This window comes from Scyliorhinus torazame, chromosome 9, assembly GCF_047496885.1.
Source record: "Scyliorhinus torazame isolate Kashiwa2021f chromosome 9, sScyTor2.1, whole genome shotgun sequence".
In the NCBI taxonomy this organism is placed as follows: Eukaryota; Metazoa; Chordata; class Chondrichthyes; order Carcharhiniformes; family Scyliorhinidae; genus Scyliorhinus; species Scyliorhinus torazame.
The window spans coordinates 195,630,019-195,653,462 of record NC_092715.1 but is presented as its reverse complement, the minus strand read 5'-3'; positions in this window follow the sequence as shown (position 1 = coordinate 195,653,462).

Genomic DNA, 23,444 nt, shown 5'->3' with positions numbered 1-23,444 from the left:
TCCTTATATACGAATAAAAGGCTTTGGGATTTTCCTTAACCCTGTTAGCCAAAGATATTTCATGACCCCTTTTAGCCCTCTTTATTGCGCATTTGAGATTTGTCCTACTTTCCCGATATTCCTCCAAAACGTCAGCAGTTTTAAGTCGGCAAGATCTTATTAGTAAATTTACAGATTATACCAAGGTTGGTGGAGTGGCAGATAGTGTTGAGGATTGTCAGGAAATACAACAGGATATAGATAGGTTGGAGACTTGTGCAGAAAAATGGCAAATGGAGTTTAATCCGGACAAATGTGAGGTAATGCATTTTGGTAGGTCTAACATAGAGGGGAAATATACCGTAAATAATAAAACTCTTAGGAATATAGAAAGTCAGAGAGATCTGGACGTGCAGGTCCACATATCTTTGAAGGTGGCAACACAAGTGGACAAGGTAGTCAAGAAAGCATAGGGAATGCTTGCCTTCATTGGACGGGGCATCGAGTATAAAAACTGGCAGTCATGCTACAGTTGTATAGAACCTTGGTAAGGCCGCACTTGGAATATTGCGCACAATTCTGGTCGCCACACTACCAGAAGGATGTGGAGGCTTTGGAGAGGGTGCAGAGGAGGTTTAATAGGATGTTGCCTGGTCTGGAGGGTGTTAGCTATGTGGAGAGGCTGAATAGATTCGGACTGTTTTCATTAGAAAGACGGAGGTTGAGAGGTCTACAAGATTATGATGGGCATGGATAGAGTGGATGGGCAGGCACTTTTTCCCAGGGTGGAGGGGTCAGTCACCAGGAGGCATAAGTTTAAGGTGCGTGGGGCAAAGTCGAGAGGAGATGCGCGAGGCAGGTTTTTTACGCAGAGGGTTGTGAGTGCCTGGAACGCGTTGCCAGGGGAGGTTGGGGATGCAGATACATTACCGGCGTTCAAAAGACATCTTGACAAACACATGGATAGGATGGGTATAGTGGGATACGGCACAAGGAAGTGCTGTGGGTTTTGACAAAGGTTGGTATCATGACCGGGACAGGCTTGGAGTGCCAAAGGACCTGTTCCTATGCTGTAATCTTCTTTGTTTTTCGTTCTTTAAGGGAGCCACGCTATCACATTCCTCCCCCCTTAAGTTCCCTTACAAATCCCTGAAATACAAATACAGAAAAACTCTTGTTTACAATTATACAGAGAGAAATAGCTGCAGTAAGGGAGGTCAAAATAAAGCTCATAAGGTGAGTCTATCAGATGACTTCCTAACTCTTGCCGAACATCTCAACTTACAATTTGACCACTGGCTCTTCCAGATTAGGGGCCTCCGAGTCTCCAGCAAGGGCAATCAGATTGGTTAAAAACAGGTGTGTGCTGACTACCACTTCAGCTCCTTCTGTGACTCTTGATGAATCTGATTGGGAAGATTTCAGTTCTAACAGCACTGCCTTGGAAAGTGATGTACCGGTAACTGGGATTGGGTCCACCTGCCCCTTTTCCAGGGTGCCGGCTTCTCTCCTTTTCAAATGATCAATGTGCATTCTAGCCTCATGGTCCTGTAGATCTATGACATAGTACTGGCCCAATCCTGTTCACAACTCTTCCAGTTAACCATTCTGGTCCTCCACCAAAGTTCCCCATGTACACTAAGTTGTCTGCTTGAAACAACCTGTCCTTCTTGGCTGCATCATTGTGGCTTTCCTGTGAGGCTTGCTCAGCCTTCACCCTCCCTGACAAATTTGAAAAATAAGATTGAGTCAGGTGCTGGGAAGCTGGCCCATTAACAACTCAGCCAGGGTTACTCCACTCATGGTATGCGGGGTTGAATTGTACGAGAGCAAGAAGTCTGCTTAGTGAAAAAGTAGTAGCCCATGAGTTTGTTTCTTCATTGATGCTTTGAAAGTTTGAACAGGTCTCTGAGCCAGCCCATTTGATGTGGGGCGGTGGGGGGCTGTCTTACGTGTTGGGTCCCATTGGACTTCATGAAGAGTTGAAACTCTGCGGCTGAAAAGGCAGTATGCTTGTCTGAGACGATCATCTCAGGCAGGCCATGAATGGCAAAGATTTGGCGCAACTTGTCCACTGTGGCTGCTGTGATGGTCGAATGCATGGGCATCTAGCCAAATCGAGTGAGCATCTATGACAATCAAAAACATCATTCCCAAAAAGGGACCCGCAAAGTTTATGTGGATTCTCGTTCATGGACGCTCTGGGTACTCCCAAGGATGCAAACTTACTGAAGGCTGAAGGTTATGTTGAGACTGTCAGTTGCCACACCGATTGACCATGCTTTCTATGTTCTTGATCCTTGACCACCATACATGACACCTGGCCAGTACCTTCATTTTAGATTGCCATGGTGACCGCTGTGCAATTCTTGAAGAAGAAGTTGCTGCTCCAGGGGTGGCACTACCACTCTGCAACCCCACAGGAGGACCCCATCCTCACAAGTGAATTTGTCCCTACATTGCATATAGGGTCTAAGCTGTTCCGACTTCTCAAAATGCCAGCCCTTAAGAACCATCCTCTTGACTCTTGACAACAGAGGATCTCTGTTGGTCCACGCTTTAATGTGGCTGAATGAAATAGATATGGCACCAAGAAGATTTAGAGCCAAGGTGATCTCCTGCAGAGCAGAAGGTTCAGAAATTTCTTGTGGCAATGGTGCTCAAAGCATCTACATTTGATATCTGGGTTCTATAATGAAAGTTATATGAATGTGCAGCCAAGAGCAGTGGTCATGTCTGTACATGGGCTGAAGCTATTGGTGGGATGGGCTTACCTTCACGAAAAGTGGCAAGTAAAGGTTTATGGTCCAAGACGATTGTAAAGCCTCGACCGTAAACATAATTTTTTTAACGCCACAAATGACCGCAGAGGGGGACAACTGGGTTGCTGCTGCGGAGATCGAAAGGGAGCTGGTAAGAGAAAAGGTGGTCGAGGCGGGAATGCGCCGCCTGGGGGACGGGTGGATGCGCGGAACCGGGACGTGGGACTGGCCCAGACAGGGTGATGGCTAGTCGACAGGGGAGGGGGGTGGGCAGCCCCCCAGTCCGGCTGATCACGTGGAACGTGAGATGCCGAAATGGGCCGATTAAGAGGGCCCAAGTGTTCGCGCACTTAAAGGGACTGAAGGCAGACGTGGCCATGCTTCAAGTGACGCATCTGAAGATGGCGGACCAGGTTAGGTTAAGGAAAGGATGGGTGGGACAGGTGTTCCACTCCGGGCTGGACGCAAAGAATAGAGGGGTGGCCATATTGGTGGGGAAACGGGTGTCGTTCGAGGCTAGGAACATTGTAGCGGACAACGGGGGTAGATATGTGATGGTGAGTGGCAGACTGCAGGGAATGGAGGTCGTGCTGGTCAACGTATATGCCCCGATCTGGGATGATGCGGGATTTATGAAGCGGATTCTGGGACGCATCCCGGGCCTGGAGGTAGGAAACCTGGTAATGGGGGGGACTTCAACACCGTGCTAGACCCAGGGTTAGATAGATCTAGATCCAGGACCGGAAGAAGGCCAGCAGCGGCCAAGGTGCTTAGGGGGTTTATGGACCAAATGGGGGGAGTGGATCCGTGGAGATTTGCTAGGCCGCTGGCCAAAGAGTTCTCCTTTTTCTCCCATGTCCATAAGGTATACTCCCGGATAGATTTCTTTGTTTTGGGTAGGTCACTGATTTCGAGGGTGGAAGGAACGGAGTACTCGGCCATAGCTGTTTCAGACCATGCCCCACATTGGGTGGATCTGGATTAGGAGAGGAGAGCGAGCAGCGTCCACTCTGGCGACTGGATGTGGGATTATTGGCGGATGAGGGAGTCTGCGGAAGAGTGCGGGGATGTATCGAAAGGTACCTGGAGGCCAACGATGATGGGGAGGTCCGAGTGGGGGGTAGTATGGGAAGCGCTGAAGGCGGTGGTTAGGGGAGAGTTGATCTCCATCAGGGCTCACAAGGGGAAAACAGAGGCCAAAGAAAGGGAAAGATTACTGGGGGAGATTTTGAGTGTGGATAAAAAATATGCGGAGGCCCCGGACGAAGGACTATACAGGGAGAGGCGACGACTCCAGACGGAGTTCGACCTGCTGACCACAGGGAGGACAGAGGCACAGTGGAGGAAGGCACAGGGGATGAGATATGAATATGGGGAAAAGGCGAGTCGCCTGTTGGCCCACCAGCTTCAAAAGAGGACAGCGGCGAGGGAAATAGGGGGAGTTAGGGATGAAATGGGAACCACGGTGCGGAGAGCAGGGAAGGTAAATGAGGTGTTCAAGACCTTTTATGAGAGGTTATATAGGTCCCAACCCCCAGAGGGAAAAGAGGGGATGCAGCAGTTTCTGGACCAACTAAGGTTCCCGAGGGTGGAGGAGCAGGAGGTGGCATGCCTGGGGGCGCCAATTGGGGTGGATGAGGTGACCAAAGGGCTGGGGAATGTGCAGGCAGGGAAGGCCCCGGGACCTGACGGGTTCCCGGTGGAATTTTATCGGAAACATGTGGACTTGTTGGCCCCGCTGCTGGTAAGAACCTTAAACGAGGCCAGAGAAGGGGGGACCCTACCCCCGACAATGTCGGAGGCGACGATATCACTAATCCTGAAGCGAGATAAAGACCCGCTGCAATGCGGTTCTTAAAGGCCTATCTCACTCCTAAATGTGGACGCCAAGTTGCTGGCAAAAGTGCTGACAATGAGGATAGAGGATTGTGTCCCGGGGGTGATGCACGAAGATGAGACAGGGTTCGTAAAGGGGAGACAATTGAATGTCAACGTACGACGGCTATTGGGGGTGATAATGTTGCCCCCAGCAGAGGGGGAGGCAGAGATAGTGGCGGCAATGGATGCAGAGAAGGCATTTGCTAGGGTAGAGTGGGAGTATCTATGGGAGGTGCTGAGGAGGTTCGGGTTCGGGGAGGGGTTTGTTAGCTGGGTTAAACTCCTCTATGGGGCCCCAATGGCAAGTGTAGTCACAAATCGGCAAAAGTCGGAGTATTTTCGACTACATAGGGGAACAAGACAGGGATGCCCGCTGTCCCCATCACTGTTCGCGCTGGCAATTGAACCACTGGCCATAGCGCTGAGAGACTCCAGGAAATGGAGAGGGGTGGTTAGAGGGGGAGAGGAACACCGAGTATCACTCTACGCAGATGACCGACTGCTATATGTGGCGGATCCAATGGGGGGGATGATAGAGGTTATGCAGATATTGAGGGAGTTTGGAGATTTCTTGGGATATAGGCTTAACATGGGGAAGAGTGAGCTTTTCGTGATACACCCTGGGGACCAGAGTAGAGGGATAGATGGCCTGCCGCTAAGGAGAGTGGAAAGAAACGTCCGATACCTGGGGATTCAGATAGCCAGGAGCTGGGGTACCTTACACAGACTCAATCTGACTCGGCTGGTGGAGCAAATGGAAGAGGATTTCAAAAGGTGGGATATGCAGCCGCTGTCACTGGCGGGTGGAGTGCAGGCGATTAAGATGATGGTCCTCCCGAGGTTCCTATTTGTGTTTCAATGTCTCCCTATATTGATCACTAAGGCCTTTTTCAAAAAAATAGATAGGAGCATCATGAGCTTCGTGTGGGCAGGGAAGGCCCCGAGGGTAAGGAGGCGGTTCCTGCAACGTAGCAGGGACAGAGGGGGACTGGCGTTGCCGAATTTGGGCGACTATTACTGGGCCGCCAACGTGGCGATGACCCGTAAGTGGATGATAGAGGGAGAGGGGGTGGCGTGGAAAAGGCTGGAGATGGTGTCCTGTAAAGGAACGAGCTTAAAAGCGCTGGTGCTGGCGCCACTACCGCTCTCCCCGAAAAGGTTTACCACGAACCCAGTGGTGGCGGCAACATTAAGTATCTGGGGGCAATGGAGGCGACAGAGGGGTGTGTTTGGAGCCTCGGTGTGGTCCCCGATCAGGAACTACCATAGGTTTGCCCCAGGGAGGTTGGACGGAGGGTTCCAGAGCTGGCACCGGGCAGGAATTAGGAGAGTGGGAGACTTATTTATAGATGGGACATTTGCGAACTTGGGAGCACTAGAGGAAAAGTATGAACTGCCCCCGGGGAATATCTTTAGGTATATGCAGGTGAGGGCGTTCACAAGACAACAGGTGAGGGAATTTCCGCTGCTCCCGACACAAGGGATCCAGGATAGAGTGCTTTCGGGGGTGTGGGTCGGGAAGGGCAAAGTGTCCGAAATATACCGGGAGGTGAGAGAAGAGGGGGAGGAGCTGGTAGAAGAACTGAAGGGAAAATGGGAAGAAGAGCTCGGGGAGGAGATTGAGGAGGGTTTGTGGGCTGATGCCCTAAGTAGGGTAAATTCCTCTTCCTCGTGTGCCAGGCTTAGCCTGGTCCAATTTAAGGTGGTACATAGAGCACACATAACGGGAGCGAGGTTGAGCAGGTTCTTCGGAGTGGAGGACAAGTGCGGGAGGTGCGGGGGAAGCCCAGCGAACCACACCCATATGTTTTGGTTGTGTCCGGCACTGGAGGGGTATTGGAGGGGTGTGGCGGGAGTGATCTCGAAGGTGGTGAAGGTCCGGGTCAAGCCAAGCTGGGAGTTAGCTATATTTGGGGTAGCGGATGAGCCGGGAGTGCAGAAGGCGAAAGAGGCCGATATTGTGGCCTTTGCGTCCCTAGTAGCCCAGCGTAGGATTTTACTCATGTGGAAGGAAGCGAAACCCCCCCGGCGTGGAGGCCTGGATAAACGATATGGCAGGGTTCATAAAACTCTTTTGTCCATGCAGAAGTGAGGTCTGGAGCTGAGGTCTGAGGCCTGGAACCCAAACTGACCATCAATGAACAGAATTTTCTTTCTGCCCTTAAAAGCACTGTTGACACCTACCATCACTTTGATGATTGTGGGTAGACTGACGGAGTGGTAATTAGTCAGATTGGATTTTCCCACTGTTATGAGGAGTGAATATAGCTGAGAAAGTTTACACACACTATGTCAGGTAGATGCCAGCATTGTGGCTAAACTGAAATAGCTTTAGAGGTATGTCTAATTCTGGAAGGCAATTAAAAAATATATATATTTTTATTTGCCATATTTTCATCATTTCTCGCCATACAAAGAGGAACAGAAAGTAGTACCCCCCCCCCCCCACCTACCTTCCCTCCCTCCCCCCTCAACATTCAATGGCAACCAACACCCGAAAGTGCATAATAAACAAACCCAAGAATTGTAGAACCCCTCCTTCGCCCCCCCCCCCCTCAGCTCAAGCTTCACCTTCTCCAGCAGGTCCCTTCACCAGGCCGAGGCACAGGGTGAAGAGACTGATCTCGACCCCAATAATAATAATAATCTTTATTATCACAAGTAGGCTTACATTAACACTGCAATGAAGTTACTGTGAAAATCCCCTGGTCGCCACATTCCGGCGCCTATACATTGAGAGAGAATTCAGAATGTCCAATTCACCTAACTAGCACGCCTTTCGGGACTTGGGGAAGGAAACCGGAACGCCTGGAGGAAACCCATGCTGGCACGGGGAGAATGTGCAGACTCCGCACAGATAGTGACCCAAGCCGGGAATCGAGCCTGGGTCCCTGGCGCTGTGAAGCAACGGTGCTAACTGCTGTGCTCCAGGACCTTCCTACGAGCGATCAGCAAGGCAAAGGCTATAACGTCTGCCCATGCACCTGCCTGCAACTCAGGCTGGTCCAACAACCCAAAATGGCTTCTAAGAGAACCCGGCTCCACATCCATATGCAAGACCCTTGAGATTGTGCTAAATGCCTCTCGCCAAAACCTTTCCAGCTTCGAGCAGGACCAAAACACATGAACCGGTTCAATTTTGATTTTGTGAGGTGCACCCTATGCCCGACTTTCAACTGTATCAGCCCCACCCTCGCACAGGAGGTTGAGGCATTTATTTCCACAGCAGCTCACACCACAGTCCCTCTTCCATTGCCCCCCCCCCCCCGCCAGCTCCTTCACCCACTTCACCTTAACCCCCTCCACAGCCACCCTATCCTCCTCTAGGATCCTCCCATAGATCATCGAAACACCCCTCGCTCCATCCCTCCGCTGATAGCACCGCTTCCAGCAACGAAGAGGTCGGTGCTATCGGGAAGGCCGGGAAAACCTTCCTTGCAGAATCTTGAATCTGCAGGTACCTAAACCCTTCCTTCGCACTAACCCGTACTTCTCCCCCAGCTCCTCCAACCTCGCATCCATCCTCCCAGGCTCGGACCCATGATTCACCCTAATCAGCAACGCCACCCCCCCACCCCCGCCCCCATCTTAAAATGTTACCTAAACTGCCTCCAGATCCTAAAAATGGCCACTACCATCGGACTCACCGAGTACTTTCCTGGAGCCATTGGGAGTGCCGTCATTGCCAGCGCCTGCAACCCCGACACCCTAGACGAGCCCTCCTCCACCTTAATCCATCGGGCCTCCCCCTCCTTGGTCCAGCCCCGCACCTTCTCCGCATTCCCTGCCCAATAGTAGTACTGTACGTTTGGGAGGCCCAGCAACCCCCCCCCCCCCACTTGTCGCCCTCTCTGCAAGACAACCCTCCTGATCCTGGTCACCTTCCCCCCTGCAAATAAACAAGGAGACCAATTTGTCCACCCCCTTGAAGAGGATTTCAGTAAAAAGACCGGCAGGCACTGCAATAGGAACAAAAATCACGGTGACACATTCATTTTAACTGCCCACACCAGGACTGCCAACGACAAAGGGAGATTGCCCCACCTTGACAAATTGGCCTTCACCTTCCCCACCAAACTAGTAAAATTATATTTTCGGTCCACCCCAGTCCCAAGCCACTTGCACCCCCAAGTACCTAAAGTGGGTTGCCGCTAGATGAAATAGCAGTTCCCACCCCCCCACTCCCGGCCCTACTCCCGGCTGGGAGACCATGAAATACTCGCTCTTGCCTAGGTTCAATTTATACCCGAGAATGACCCAAATCTTTGGAACAGCTCCATTATACTCCCCACTGACGTGCTCAGTTCCAAGATGTACAATAACAGATCATCGGCATATAAGGACACCCTATGCGCCACGCCCCCTCACTATCCCCTTCCATAACCCCAAGCTCCTTAGCGCGATGGCCAAAGGCTCTATAGCCAATGCAAACAACAGGGGGGACATAGGACCCCCCTGCCTCATACCCCTGTGCAGAGTAAGTACCCCAAATTCTTATTATTAGTGCGAATGCTCGCCAACGACTCCTTGTACAACAGCCGAACCCACACTGCGAACCTCAGTGTGATTCCAAATCATTCCAATACCATCATCAAATAACCCCACTCTACCCGATCAAATACTTTCTCTGTATCCAGTGCCACCAGCACCTCCGTCTCATTTCCCTCCATGGGAGACAGTATCACATTTGGCAACCTCCTCACTTTCTAAAACAGCTGCCCTCCCTTCACGAACCCCATCTGATCCTCCCCTATCACCTTTGGGAGACACCCCTCGAGCCTTGCCACCAAAATCTTTCAACAGAGATATGGGCCTATACTCCACCAAGTCCTTATCCTTCTATAACAGCAAGGAAAGCGAGTACTGGGCCTGGGTCGCCCGCATAACTCCTATCCACCTCCAGCATTTCCTCTATCTATTTTTGGGGCTCCTCTCTCTCCTTCTTGTCCACGTTAGCCTTGAACGAAATCACCTCCCCCCTCACTACTGCCTTCGGAGCCTCCCAAACCACCGACTGCAAAACCTCCCCCATGCAATTAACCCCCACATATTCTCTCAGCCCCCCATCCCCTCTTATCTGCCATCATATCAGCCCCAGGCCTGACCTGGCCCATCCCTTTGTTGCCGTCGAGCCCCCCCAGAATCCCCCCCATCCACTTCCTTTTGAAAACGCCTCTCCCAGTATCGATCCCATCCCCCTACCTTTCATGCCTCCCAGGCCCATCAAAACCTGTTTGACCAAGTTCCACTGGCCGGGCCCCTCCCCCTCACCACGCTCCCATTTCTGGAGTCCAAATTTTCAGCACCAAGAGCCAGGATATTTTGGGGGATGATAGCCTTAGCTATGTGCTCGGTTTCCTGCTGTCGTGTGGAGTGAAGCAAATAGGCCAAGATAGAACATCCACTCGAAACTTCTGTCTGATGATGGTTGCAAACTCTTCAGCCTTGGATTTTGCATTCAAACACTGGGCTCCACGATCATTGAGGATGGGGATGTTCATGCAGCCTTCTTCTTCCACTCGTTTTTTAAATTGTCCACTACTATTCACAGATGGCAGGAGTGAAGGACTTTGATCTAATCTTTTGGTTGTGAAATCACATTGTCTATGGCAAGCAGCAGCTGATGGCCCAGAGTGCCTCATAGATGCTCAGTTTTGAGCTGCTCGATCTGTTCTGAATTTATTCCATTTAGCACAATAGTTCAATTTGAAGATAGGAATTTGACTCCACAAGGACTGTGTGGTGGTCACTTATACTAATACTGTCATGGGTAGACATATTTTCTCTTGGTTGGTTATTATAAGGCCAAGTAAGTGTTTCCCTCATATTGATTCTCTCACACATGATGCAAACCTAGACTGATAAATCTGTCCTTCAGGACTTGGCCAGTGGTTATGCTACCAGGTCACTTTTTGTGTTGGTGATTGAGGTTTCCCCCACCCAGAATACATTCATTGCCCCTCGGTGCTTCTTTCAGGAGGTGATCAACATGGAAGAGCACTGATTCACCAGTTGAGGGAGGGTGGTGGATGATAACCACCATGTTCAACCTGTTGCCAACAGATTTTATGGGGTATGGAATGAATGTTGAGGTCTTCCAGGGCCATGTCCTCCCAACTGAGCTGCAGCCACCTCTGGTGGGTCTGTCCCACTGGTGGAGCCGGACTTACCTAATCATGATAATGGAACATTGGCTGTAGGGCACAATTCAGTGAGTATGACTATGTTGCTTAACTAGTCTGTGGAACAGCTCTCTCAATGCTGACACAAGTCTGCTAATGTGATATTAATGTGGAGGACTTTGCAGGATTGATTGGTCTAGGCAAGCCTTTGTCATATTCAGTGCCTAGGTTAACACTCCTCATCCATCTGGCTTTATTGTTATTATACATCTTTGTAAGGCTTTGAGTGGCTTGCTCGACCATTTCAGATAGAAGTTAAAAGTCAATCATATTGTTGTGCATCTGGAGTCACTTGTCGGCCAGACCAGCAGAATTCCTATCACAGAGGGCATTAGAGAACCAGGTGGGTCTTAATGATAATCTGGTTGTTTCATTGTCACCATTACTGATTGTAGCTGTTTATTAAAGATTTATTTAATTAATTTAATTTAACTTTGTCCGCTGTCAGAGTGGAATTCCAACTACAGGTTCCATGTCCAAAATCCACCATCCTCAGGACCGTGACGTTGCTGGATTTTGGATTTTCCTGGATTTTGGACAATAATATGAAATGAAAATCGCTTATTGTCACAAGTAGGCTTCAAATGAAGTTACTGTGAAAAGCCCCTAGTCACCACATTCCGGCGCCTATTCGGGGAGGCTGTTACGGGAATTGAACCGTGCTGCTGGCCTGCCTTGGTCTGCTTTAAAAGCCAGCGATTTAGCCCTGTGCTAAACCAGTCCCTATGAGGTAGCCTAAACTAAGCCAAATTCAATGAATAAGGGATATGTTAAATGAAGTGTGAAAAAGAATAAATAATGATGTATAGTTTTAAAAATAACAAATTATTATTTTCTTTAATAGAGGGCACCTCAGAGCACGGGAACTAGACTGGTGCCCCACTGTAAACAAAGCAATGAAGCCAATAACTGCACCAGTCTGCCACCACAAAGTAGCACCTAGCCGATTTTGTCCCAATATTTGTACAAGTTGGAATTTTGTTTATACTGAATATTGTAAGGGTCCTTCCTGCTAATTCCCTTATTCCCCATTTCTTTTATTTTTTCTGTTACAATTGTTCTCCATGGATGATTAATGGACATGTGTCTTTAAGGCAAGCAGCCTGGATCTTTAATTTAAACAGAAGAATCTAGAAGGCTGTGCTAGTTTAAACAGAAGCTGCAAACTTGCCAGCACCAAAGTGAAAGATTGGGACTCGGTTTGATTGACTGGCTGATGTACTAATGATTTGGCCCAAAAGAATGTGTTCTGCCCGGTGACAGGTGGAGATTCGATCTGATCCCACTGGAATGCTTTTCAGAGTTTGACTCCTGGCAGCAGAAAGACAAGAACTTCTCTGTTCGCTCCAGAAAGGCTGTGTGTCTGAACTGGCAGAGGGCCTGGATTAATCTATTTATGGGAGGACCAATACAGGCTGTGCAAGCAAAGTCCAAGATTTTGATAACTCTCTCCAGAAAAGGCTGATGTGAACCGACCAACTCTCTCTCCAGAAAGGTAGAGGCCTGAAAACAAACCACAAACTGAAAGCAGAAGTCTGAAGAAAAGTAAGATGACTCTCCAGAAAAGCATTTTTACTGCATTTCTAAACTACAGAGAACCTGAATGAATCAATGAATTCACAGAGAAGACCATTCCAGGATATAAATAAAGACGTTAATCTGCAAGCTTGCTGTGAAGAAAAGTGTGCTAATAACCATCATCTGAAACAAAGACTTTCTTCCATTCCTTTATTATTTTTACCCCTTTCCACCCCACTGTGTTTGTCTGTCTTGTGCGTACGTGTAGAGGGTGGGGCAGGTTAAGTGGGGATTAGGAATGATCTCAGATTTATGGGTTATGGGGATAGGATGGAGGTGTTGACCTTGGGTAGGGTGCTCTTTCCAAGAGCCGGTGCAGACTCGATGGGCCAAATAGCCTCCTCCTGCACTGTAAATTCTATGATAATCTATGATTTAACCAATTGTATTTGCTGCATATTTCATTATAGTTCTTGTTATAAATAAAAAGTAATCATGTTTACATTTACAAACCTGGGACGTCATTCTCTGACCCCCCGCCGGGTCGGAGAATGGCCGTTGGCCGCTGTGACTCCCGCCCCCGCCGAAGTCTCCGGTACTGGAGATTGGGCGGGGGCGGGAATCGGGCCGTGCTGGTTGGCAGGACCCCCCGCTCAATTCTCCGGCCCGGATGGGCCGAGATCCCGCCCAGAAATTGCCTGTCCCGCCGGCGTAAATCAAAGATGGTATTTACCGGCGGGACCAGGCGGCGTGGGCGGGCTCCAGGGTCCTGGGGGGGGCGCGGGGCGATCTGACTCCGGGGGGTGCCCCCACGGTGGCCTGGCCCGCGATCGGGGCCCACCGATCCGCGGGCGGGCCTGTGCCGTGGGGGCGCTCTTTCCCTTCCGCCTCCGCAACGGCCTCCACCATGGCGGAGGCGGAAGAGACTCTCCCCACTGCGCATGCGTGGGAAACTGTCGGCGGCCGCTGACGCTCCCGCGCATGCGCCGCATTTCCGCGCCAGCTGGCGGGGCAACAAACGTCATTTCCGCCAGCTGGCGGGGCGAAAATCCCTCCGGCGCTGGCCTAGCCCCTCAATGTTGGGGCTCGGCCCCCAAAGATGCGGAGCATTCCGCACCTTTGGGCCGGCGCGATGCCCGTCTGATTGGCGCCGTTTTTGGCGCCAGTTGGCGGACATCGCGCCGCTGGGGGAGAATTTCGCCCCTGGTGACTGTAATTATTGAATAGACAAGGGCCAAAGTCTTCAAGCATTTTTACAAGAATTATTAGTTAATTAATTTGTATTGTGACTCCGGGGCACGTAGGGCTGGAATTGATCGCCTACTGGCCCAGGGTGTCATAACAATACCTAAATGGAATATTTTCAAAAGGTCTGGTTTTGGACAATTCCGGTTTCAGGCAACTAGAGTTTGGGGCATCCAACCTGTATTGTTTCTGTATCATTAGTCCAGGTCTCTGGATTAGTAGTTTTGTTTCATAGCCAAGTGGTAGTGACTGCCAATCTGAGAACTGAGTAGAGTAAACATCTGCTTTTATGTGAGAGATACAATCAATCTGTACCATTAATTTAATGTTGGCCAATTGTAGTTACTAATGTTGGCCAATTGTAGTTACTCTTGTTTGGTGCAAGTTTGTTTATAAGCCCTATCTCAGAGTGTTCTGTGGGCACTCTGCTGTATGTTATGTTATGCAGCACTTTCATTAATGCAATCTACAACCGACAAACATTTCTCTACCAAAGTAGTTTTACAAAACTAAGACTGTACAAAATATTTTGCAGGGAAAACCTCGGAAGGAAAGGCATTGTTTTAATTTCAATTAATTAAAATTCACAGATATTGATCCTTAACTAGCCTTGTTGCATTCATAATCATTTGTGGTAAAGTACATTCTCAGCATGTGCTAATTTTAGAACCATAGAACAGAACTCTTGAATTCCTAGAAAGAGACCATTCACCCCATTGAGTCTGCACCAAACTTCTGAAAGACCATCCTACCTCGGCCCACTTCCCCATCCTAACCTCGTAGTGTCCAAAGATTTGCAGGATGGGTGGACTGGCCAAGCTAAATTGCCCCTTAGTTTCCAAAGATGTGCAGGTTAGGTGGTGTTACGGGGATAGTCCTTTTGTAGGGTTAAAATGTTATACTAACAGCAGGCTTGTGCCTGCTGCAAACAAAATTCCATTGTCCTCAGGGACTGCAGCAGTTCAAGAAGGCAACTCACCACCACCTTCTGAAGGGCATCTAGGGATGGGCAATAAATGCTGGCATAACCAGCGATGTCCACATCCCGTAAATTATTATTTTTTAAACCTGCACATCTTTGGACTGTGGGAGGAAACCCAGGCAGACATGGGGAGAAAGTGCAAACTCCACCCAGTCACCCAAGTTCGGAATTGAACTCGGTCCCTGGCGCTGTGAGGCAGCAGTGCTAACCACTGTGCCAAAGATACAAAAAAAACTTCAAGACAAGTAAGCTAGTTACTGTAGCTTAAATCTTTCGGCTCAAGCAGACCATTTTTCCAAGTCCTTTGATGACAATTACCAAGAATTGTACCAACATAAAACACAAACAGCAGCTACCTTGATGTCAAGGGCAGTCACTCTCACCTCGCCTCTAGAGTTCAGCTCTTTTGTCCATGTCTGGATCAGGGATTAAATGAGATCGAGAGCTGAGTGACCCTGGTGGAACCAGAACTGAGTTTGAATAAGCACAATTTGATAGAACTGTCAACGACCCCTTCCATCACTTTGCTGATGATCGAGAGTAGACTGAGGGTGCAGTACTGCAATTGGCTGGTTGGATTTGTCCTGTTTTACATGGATAGGACATGACTGTGCAATTTTCTACATTGCTGGATGGGTGCCAGTGTCGTAACTTCACTGGAACAGCTTAGTTACGGGCACAGCCAGTTCTGGAGCACAAATCTTCAGAATTTGCCCGAATATTGTCAGGGCCCATAGCCTCTGCAGTATCATGGTAAGAAATATATTGTTGCTACATTTCTCTTGAAGTGATGAATAAAAGGAAAAGAGATATTAAGATTTTGTACTGCAGCATTTAATTAAACAAATTCTGTTTTGGAGTTATATATGAATGTTGTATGCTTCCTTACGCATGCATCACAACTTGTGTTGATACTTCCAAATACTGCTTCTTGTGAACCAAGAGACTTATTTTTTGTTACTACAGCTGTTCTAAACATCTCAGTGCAGCCGCATTCATGAATTGATGAGTGAAATCCTGCATTTGCCCATTTTCAGTTATGCTAAAAACAGTCACTGTTGGACACATCCAAACATTATAGGCTACCCTTTATTGCTACAAATGCTGACTGCCTACTGTGTTTTATGAGCACTTTCTGCTTTAATTTCAGGGGCGAAATTCTCCGGTACCGGCGCGATGTCCGCCGACTGGCGCCCAAAATGGCGTAAATCAGTCAGGCATCGCGCCGCCCCAAAGTTGCGGAATGCTCCACATCTTGGGGGGGCCGAGCCCCAACCTTAAGGGGCTAGGCCCGCGCCGGACGAATTTCCGCCCCGCCAGCTGGCGGAAAAGGCCTTTGGTGCCCCGCCAGCTGGCGCGGAATTACATCTTCGGGCGGCGCATGCGCGGGAGCGGTAGCGGCCGCTGATGGCATTCCCGCGCATGCGCAGTGGAGGGAGTCTCTTCCGCCTCCGCCATGGTGGAGACCGTGGTGAAGGCGGAACGGAAAGAGTGCCCCCACGGCACAGGCCAGCCCGCGGATCGGTGGGCCCCGATCGCAGGCCAGGTCACCGTGGGGGCACCCCCCGGGGCCAGATCGCCCCGCGCCCCCCCCCCCCCAGGACCCCGGAGCCCCCCCGCACCGCCTTGTCCCGCCGGTAAGGTAGGTGGTTTAATCTACGCCTGCGGGACAGGGCATTTTAGCGGCGGTACTTCGGCCCATCCGGGCGGGAGAATCGCGCCGGGGGGGGGGGGGGGGGGGGAGGGGGGGGGCGCCAACCGGCGCGACGCGATTCCCGCCACTGCCGAATATCCGGTGCCGGAGAATTCGGCAACCAGCGGGGGCGGGATTCACCCCAGCCCCCCGGCGATTCTCCGACCCGGTGGGAGGTCGGAGAATCTCGCCCCAGGGGCGTAATTCTCCGGTATCGGCGCGATGTCCGCCGACTGGCGCCCAAAATGGCGCAAATCAGTCGGGCATCGCGCCGCCCCAAAGGTGCGGAATGCTCCGCATCTTGGGGGGCCGAGCCCCAACCTTAAGGGGCTAGACCCGCGCCGGACGAATTTCCGCCCCGCCAGCTGGCGGAAAAGGCCTTTGGTGCCCCGCCAGCTGACGCGGAAATGACATCTCCGGGCGGCGCATGCGCGGGAGTGGTAGCGGCCACTGACGGCATTCCCGCGCATGCGCAGTGGAGGGAGTCTCTTCCGCCTCCGCCATGGTGGAGACCGTGGTGAAGGCGGAACGGAAAGAGTGCCCCCACGGCACAGGCCAGCCCGCGGATCGGTGGGCCCCGATCGCGGGCCAGGTCACTGTGGGGGCACCCCCCGGGGCCAGATCGCCCCGCGCCCCCCCCAGGACCCCGGAGCCCGCCCGCGCCGCCTTGTCCCGCCGGTAAGGTAGGTGGTTTAATCTACGCCTGCGGGACAGGGCATTTTAGCGGCGGGACTTCGGCCCATCCGGGCTGGAGAATCGCGGGGGGGGCCCGCCAACCGGCTGGCGCGGAAATGACATCTCCGGGCGGCGCATGCGCGGGAGCGGTAGCGGCCATCAGATGTCTAGCATCAGTAGACTTAATTGTTTTTCAGTTATTTGCTGTTTGATCCTTGCATGCTCGTTAGTCTATCCAACTATAGGACACTCAATCTGTAGTTTGTAGGGACATCTTGACTGGGAACCATACTATGATGAACAAGATCTCCAGGTTTCCTCATTTAAAGTACTGTGAAAAACTGTGTTCTGTGGAGGCAACCACATGTTGGGTTTGCCTCTATTACATGGGAGAACTGTGGGACCATATCTGGGGATATTCTTGGGCTTCTGCAAGAATTCCACTTAAAACACCACGTGATAAACCTAGTTACATCCAACATACAGCACAGAAACAGACATTCAATTCAACAGGTCTTTGCTGCCATTCATGCTCCACGTAAGCCTCCTCCTATGTTGCCTACGATGGTGGTGGAAACAGAAATGATCGATGATTTCAAAAGGAAGTTGGATGGGCGTTTTAGAGAGTAAACCTGCAGGGCTACAGGGAATAGGATGGTGGAACGGGACTCAATGGATTTACAGAGATCTTAAACGGTTGAATGGCCTCCATCTGAGCTGTAGTGACTCTACGACTCTTTATCTAACCCCTGACCAGCTATCCTTCTACTTCTTTCTCACTCATGTACTTACCTAGCTTCCTTTCAAATGCAACTGTGCTCTACACCTCAACTAGTCCCTGACACTCCTGAATTCACTATTGGTCATGAGAGACCGTCTTGTATCAATAACCTCTAGAAGTGAATTAGGCTGCAAGTGGAAGAGGAGGCCTAGGGTGCAATCCTCTGGCCTTATTTCACTTGAGCGACAGCGCGGCGTGGCCGGTGAATAGTGGGAGAGGCGAAGAACGAGAATCGGGCCGGGCGCCAAACCCTTTGCAATGCAACCGGCCCACTCCCGAAGGTGAAATCAGGATCCCGCCGTAGCATGGCGAAAAGCCAATAATCATCACTTAAGCCCTATTTCCATAAGATTAACGGGAACCACACCATACCCAACGGCCTCCCAACATTGCTGGACCCTGCACAACAGGCCCTAGTGGTGCTGCTGGTAAGCCGGGCGGCCAAATGCCAGAGATGGTGGCAACAGCGTCTTCAGAGGCTCGAGATGGCGACCCAAGTGCCGGACCCTGCCCCTCACCCTGAGGACCCGGCCGCCCATCAGGCTAGGGTGAAACTCAGAGGGGAAGGCCCGTGTCCACCCAAGGTATACAAGCGTCGCTGGTTGTTTGAACAGATGACATACAGTGTGTGCCACAGCAGGCTCCGCCTCAACAAGGAGATGAAGCAACACCTGTGTCACGTCCTCACGGACTTGGTAGCATGTGGAGAAGAAGGACAGGTCATCTGACAGGTCATAGAACATAGAACATTACAGCGCAGTACAGGCCCTTCGGCCCTCGATGTTGCGCCGACCTGTGAAACCACTCTAAAGTCCATCTACACTATTCCTTTATCGTCCATATGTCTATCCAATGACCATTTGAATGCCCTTAGAGTTGGCGAGTCCACTACTGTTGCAGGCAGGGCATTCCACACCCTTACTACTCTCTGAGTAAAGAACCTACCTCTGACATCTGTCTTATATCTATCTCCCCTCAATTTAAAGGTATGTCCCCTCGTGCTAGACATCACCATCCGAGGAAAAAGGCCCTCACTGTCCAGCGTATCCAACAGGTCATGGATGCCCTGTTTGCCCGGGCAGAAAACTATATCAACTTTGACATGGACCAAGCCCAACAAGATGCACGGGCAGCAGGAGTTTTCTCCAGAGCCAGGATTACCCAGTTCCAGGGGCTGATAGACTGCATGCATGTCGCCTTGCATGTACCAGGCCGACGTGCTGGAGGTCAGGGATGAGGAGCATGTGGCCACCTCTGAGGATGAGGATGATGTGGAGGAGCCGGACCAGCAGGGGCTGGAGGACGCCTGGAGAGATGGGCCAAGGGTTTGGAGGTCAGCCCACGTTGCACATTAGCAGTGCTGGCCTCAGTAACACGCATTGCCGGTGACATCTCTTGCGCCCGTAACCTCTGGGACTCCTCCACACAGTGGGTAGCACTGTTGCTTCACAGCTCCAGGGTCCCAGGTTCGATTCCCGATTTGGGTCACTGTGCGGAGTCTGCACGCTCTCCCTGTGTCTGTGTGGGTTTCCTCCGGGTGCTTAAGTTTCCTCCCACAAGTTCCGAAAGACGTGCTGTTAGATAATTTGGACATTCTGAATTCTTCCTCTGTGTACCCGAACAGGCGCCGGAGTGTGATGACTAGGGGCTTTTCACAGTAACATCGCTGCAGTAAGCCTACTTGTAACAATTAAGATTATTATTATTATTATTTTTAAGCGGCTATGAACCTGCTGGAGTTTCGCTGATATCTCCCTCTGAATGTCCGGGCCGCTCCCAAATGTCTCCATCTGCTCTGTGATAGCCTGGTCCATAGGCTCAGCATCTGTCTGGGACCTGGGGTCCAGCAGCCCTCTGACTGCTGTTTCGCTTGGGCATTACTGCCTCCACCGGATGTGTATCAGCGACTGTGTGATGCTCACCAGAATGTGACCCAGAAGTCTGACCACTCACGTTGCTAACTGAGGTGTGTGCGTTGGTGGAGGGTGGGGTCAACAGTTTTGACGGGTCGATGGTGGCATCCTCCGAGCTCTCCTCCGAGGTGGCCTCATGAGAGATGGGGAATTGGGCCACCCCGGATTTGCGGCTCTGTCGACTGGAGGTGCTGCGGGAGAATGAACACATGGTCAGTGGGAGAGATGGGTCAGTCTGTAAGGCAATAACAACTCCCGTTTGACAGGTTCTCCGGATGGGACCCGGGGGATCCTCACCTCTGCAGTGTGCGCCTTGCATTGGTGACCGCTCTGTCCTCGGCCAACCCCGTAATCTACAGGGTCTGTTCCTCAAAGGTCATGAGGATTCTTATACCTAGCACCCCTCTGCCTGTCTGGGCCGTTTCATAGTGGGGGTGGTGGTGGTGCGGGGGGGGGGGGGGGGGGGGTTGAAGGAAGGGTTGGGGAGGGGGGGGTTGAAGGGAGGGGTTGATGGGAGGATTGGGAGCACATGGAGGGTTGGGGGAGTGCTGTTCGCGTGGGGGCGGGATAGGTCTCGTAGGTCTCGGGAGCGCGGTGTCAATTCACTGGTGCAGCCCAGTATAGGTCATTGACCTTCTTGCGGCAGAGGAGGCCAGTCCTCCTGCTCACGCTTCCCGAGCTGTCACTTCATCCCAGGCGGCACTGGCTGGCCTGTGGCTCAACTTCCAAGACCCTCGAGGGAACAGGACATCCCTCCTGGCCTCGGCCGTATCTAGGAGCCTCCCCAGGTCTGTGTCTGCAAACCTTGGGGCCGGGTGTCTCGGCGCCATGGCTACAAACTGAGTTGCTGTCAGCTGTGCAAGTGCTGTTTAACAAGACCGGCCTAACAAGACCTTGTTAGTGGAGGGCTGGTGAACGCAGTCCCGGCAAATCGGCTGCCGTTCCTTCATTTGCGGTGTGATGCCATGGGTCCTTGTTCTGTGGACCAATTAACATTGTGTTGAGCAGATGGAGGGAGACTTCAAAATGTGGGACATGCTCCCGCTTTCCCTGGCGGGTAGGGTTCAGTCCGTGAAAATGACGGTCCTTCCCAGGTTTCTGTTCGTCTTCCAGTGCCTTCCCACCTTCATCTCCAAATCCTTCTTCAAGCGGGTGAACAGGATTATCACGGGATTTGTGTGGGCAAACAAGACCCCGTGAGTTAAAAGGCTGTTCTTGGAGCGCAGCCGGGGGGGGGGAGGAGGGCTGGCGCTGCCGAACTTCTGCAGTTATTACTGGGCGGCTAATATAGCGATGATTAGGGAATGGGTAATGGACGAGGGGGCGGCATGGAAGCAGCTAGAGCTTAGGGGCACTGATAACGGCACCGCTGCCGTTCTCGCTGGCACGATACACCACAAGCCCGGTGGTGACAGTGGTACTAAGGATCTGGCATCAGTGGAGAAGGCACAGGATGGGGGGAAGGGGCCTCAGTCTGGACCCCAATACGGCATAATTATAGATTTAATCGGGGTTAAGATAGACGGAGGGTTTCAAAGTTGGCATAGGGCGGGTATCAAAAGGATGGGGGACCTGTTTATAGTTGGGACTTTTCCTAGCCTGAAGGCGCTAGAGGGGAAATTTAGTATGCCCCCAGGAAATGCCTTTAGATACCTCCAAGTCTGCGCTTTTCTGAAGAAACAGGTGGTGGCATTCCCGCTACTAACCCCCCCCCTTTACAGGATACAGGTCAGGGTGGTCTCTGGCATCTGGGTAGGGGAGGGGAAGGTGTCGGGCATATACCAAGAACTTCAGGAGGCAGAGGAAGTCTTGGCGGAGGAGCTGAAGGGCAAGTGGGAGGAGGAGCTGCGCGAGGAGCTGGATGAGGGCCTGTGGGCTGTGCCCTAGGCAGAGTAGGTTCGATGTTGTGTTCATCTTGTGCCAGGCTTAGCCTAATTCAGTTTAAGGTGGTCCACCGGGCATACATGACCACAGCGAGAATGAGCAAGTTCTTTGGGGTGGAGGACAGGTGTGCGAGATGCTCAGGGAGCCCAGCAAACCATGTCCATATGTTCTGCGCATACACGGCGCTTAAAGAATTCTGGCAGAGCTTTGCAAAGGCTGTCATAATATCCACTCATGTATATAATGAGATGCAGACAGGCAGTGATTGACACACCGGATGACCAGTAAGCACACAACACAGTGCAGCCAATCACCAGACAGGACACTACCACTATAAAGCCAGAGGGTACTAGGTTTCCCGCTCTCTCGGGACCCAGCCACTGCGACAGTCAGAGTCCACGAGCTAGCAAGTGCAAACACCATGCGGTAGCTAGTGAGTCTGGTCAGGCTAGTACAAGGTCTCCAGTCAGTTCAGTATAGTGTCGACCCACAGTTAAATATGCATGTTAGTTCTATCGTTCAATAAAACCGTGTTGGATCTTCTCCAGTGTTAGAGGTCTGTTTCTAGCTTCCCTGCAACGAGAGCAGTCAACATCGAACCTACCTGCCTAACACACCATGGTACCAGACTGATACTGATCTTGATGGACCTACCTCGAGTGAATCAGCATTGACCAGCAAGCAGCCATCCGGTGAAATGGAAACACCCAGCCTCCTCCGCAGCTCCGCATCTCCGGCAACCTCGGCGCCAATTGGAAAATCTTCAAGCAAAGGTTCCTCTTGTACATCGAGGCCTCCGACCTCGAAGCAGCATCGGATGCCAGGGAGATCACGCTATTTCTCTCCACCGCGGGGGACCATGCCATTCACATCTACAACTCCCTTACGTTCGCTGACGGTGAAGACAAAACAAAATTCAAAACAGTCCTGCTGAAGTTTGACAGCCACTGCGACATTGAGGTGAATGAGAGCTTTGAACGGTACATTTTCCAGCAGAGGCTTCAGGGTAAGGATGAACCTTTTCAGTCCTTCGTGACCCATCTCCGCATCCTAGCGCAGTCATGTAACTATGACTCGATGGCTGATTCATGATCCGGGATCAGATCGTTTTCGGGGTCCACTCCAACTCCCTTCGGCGGCAGCTCCTGAAATTCAAACAGATGACCCTCTCTGTCGCTATCGAGACGTGCGTTGTCCATGAGTATGCTAAGAATCGTTACTCCCACATCAGGGCGGCAGAAACTGCAAAGCTGGCCTCCCACGAGGCGGAACGGGTGCAGGTCATTGCACAAATGCAGGGCCTAAGCATCGAGGAGAGTGGCCGTTTCACGCGCTTTTCTCGGATCCCTGCGCATGCGCGCCACGACCGAGTGGACGACGAGCCCGACAACCCGACTGCGCAGGTGCGTACGTCGACCGACCGCACTGCGCATGCGCGATGATGCACGGAACGCGCTGACGTCGGCGTCATGACGTGTCCAAATTGTGGCTCCGCCCATTTAAAGCGGCAATGTCCGGCAAAAGGACTCCGGTGTCTACAGTGTGGCAAGCTTGGCCACTACGCAGCCCTTTGCAGATCTGCTCCACCGCTCAGCAGCCAGCAATCCCAGCTGCGGCGCAGACGTGTCCGCGCAATACAACAAGGCATGCCAGATTCCGATCCCGACAGCCCAACAGACCCTGATGCTGAGTGCCTCAAGTCCCCATACCAGGTGGGCATCATAACTACACATGCGCTGCCTTCCACCACAATGGCGAAACGCCTCTCAATCCTCAGTGTGGATCCCGACGACGAGTGGTGTGCTGTCCTCACAGTTAACAAGGCTCGCATCCGATTTAAACTGGACACCGGCGCATCAGCGAACCTCATCTCAAAATCCGACCTCGACACCATCTGCGCCAGACCATGCATTCTTCCACCGCCTGCCAGCTCCTTGACTACAATGGCAATG